This window comes from Tupaia chinensis, unplaced genomic scaffold (assembly GCF_000334495.1).
Source record: "Tupaia chinensis unplaced genomic scaffold, TupChi_1.0 Scaffold149383_1, whole genome shotgun sequence".
In the NCBI taxonomy this organism is placed as follows: Eukaryota; Metazoa; Chordata; class Mammalia; order Scandentia; family Tupaiidae; genus Tupaia; species Tupaia belangeri.
In genome coordinates, this window is record NW_006209227.1 from 398,597 (window position 1) to 400,904 (window position 2,308).

The window sequence follows — 2,308 nt, forward strand, 5'->3', positions numbered from 1 at the left end:
AGGATTTTGGGCAGGGCACTTGTTTCCACAGTTCTTAGAACACTGCTGAGTGCATGCAGAAGTTCAAAAGTGTCTTGAGTGAAGAAATCATTCAGCCAGTCAAATCAATGAATCAGTCCCTAGAGTTTTTTTATATGATGCTGAGAAAACAATTTGAGATATATCAATAATATAATTCAGGGAGTCAGGACTAATGGCTTTTGAGGTCATACTCTGAGATTCTGTGATGGTAGTATGATATGTATTCATTTTTCTCATTTGTTAACTTTATTGGATTACTTGTCAGTTTCTGCTCCAAACAGAAGCTGTCACTTTTTTTTTTTTTGGAGAGGTTTTCACTAAAGGGTGCGTGCGCTCCCCAGACAGACAGAGAGAGACATAGAGACAGAAAGCTAGAAATCACCCCCCAGGGGGGATGGTCACTCCGCAATCCCTTCTCCATTCTCCTCTTGGGATCTTGGGCATGCACGCACATGCGCCCAGCATGAGTTCTAAGCCACTGGGTCCGGGACGCGAACCACGGTCGACTACGTGGGAGTCCAGCGACATAGCCATTACGCTAACTGCTGGTTCCCAGAAGCTGTCACATTTTGTCACATTTTTTCTTGTCCTGTGGTACATGATGGCTTAGGATCTGTCCTAGGTGCTAAACAGGCCAGTGCCATGGTTCTCATGTGACTTAGTCTGTTTATTCATTTATTCACTAGGCACTTTCTAGACACTAAGAACATAGTAGTAAGTAAGAGCTCAATATATACTGTTAATTTTTCTTAGGGAGATTTGACTTGAATTTAAATGGGAGTGGACAGAAAGGAGGGAAGTGTGAAATTGGGTAGGGTTGGGTTTTTCTGTTTTTGTTCCTTTTTTTTTTTTAGCATAATACAGTCACATAAAGGAAAATAATGATAAAAAATATCTTCAAAACAATCCCCTACCCTTCTTTCCCATTACTGATCCTCAGAGGCAACCATTTTCAACTTTTATTTTTTAAGTGTATTTTTTTGTTTTTTTTTCCATGTGAGACAGACACAGACACATACACACAGAGGCACCTCCAACAGGGTCCTCATGTCTCAATTCCTCTCCCTCTATTCTGCTCCCTGTATTGCCTCAGGGCATATGCATGCTCCCATGGTGCCAAGGTAGGCCCCAGGACAAGAACCAGGGACCTTCCTTTGTGGGTCCAGTTGCCTTACCAGCTGTGCCACTGTCTGGCTCCATTTCCAGCTTGTTAGCTGTGTTTTCTTAAATGTGCCTCCATATTTATAAATAATATCCAAATATTTCTATAGATTGATTTAACAATTTTAGACAGTATCTGCTGATGCTATTAAGACATAAGAGGTTTTTAGCATCCTTAGGTCTTTCCCATCCCCTCCCCTATCCAAAGGACAGTTCTGTTTGGTTTTTAGATTCGAAGTACTGGGACCAGGAGGTGGCATGGTGGTTGAGGTATTGGATTTTCATATGGTCAACCATGGTTTAAGTCCCAGATCTGGCAGCTAGCAAATCATACTAGGTTTGTATGTGCCCAAAATCCTGAGAGGAGACGGGATTGTGTCATTGCCATCCCCTCTTGTGTGTCGGGAAGATCATTTCTCATATTCCCTATTTCTGTCTCTCTCCAGCAATCACACATGCCCTATGGCAAAAATTAATTAATTAATTAGTTAATTCAAAAAGATGGGAAATATTAGGGTATTTCAGAAAGTTCATAGAAAAGTGGAATTACACTATGAATTTATTTTGGTGGGAAAATTTTTGAAATCCAGGTGTAGTTCTTTCATAATACGCATTTTTTAGGAACTTTTTGAAGCCCCTTGGTAGTAGTGTGTGTAATGTAGAGTATTTGTTACATGACCAAATCTGACTCTCTTAAGCCAGAACTACCATGAAGCAGTCACAAGTAAAACCAAGTAGGAGAATAAGAAAATCCATCCCCTCTTTTGATAAAAGTAATTCAAACACATCATTGATTGATGATAGGTAATCAGTAGCAATTTTTTTATTTAGTGTCCTGCTATTTATCTTCTACATTTATAACATTCTTGTCTATCACCTATTCCACATCCCTGATTTGCAACCCCCCCCCCGCCTCCACCTTCCTCACACTGATTGCATTTTTAAATTTAGCTTCTTTTCATGCTGTCAGTTCAGCCTCTCCATTGTGGACTTGTCATACCAACCAGGAATACTAAGAAGTATTTTTTATCTGCTTTTATGCTTTTAGGATGGTAGCATGCCCTACTTTTGCTAAAATTTTTTTATCCTTTCCTGTATGGCTTCCTAAAGACTGTTGAAACTAGAA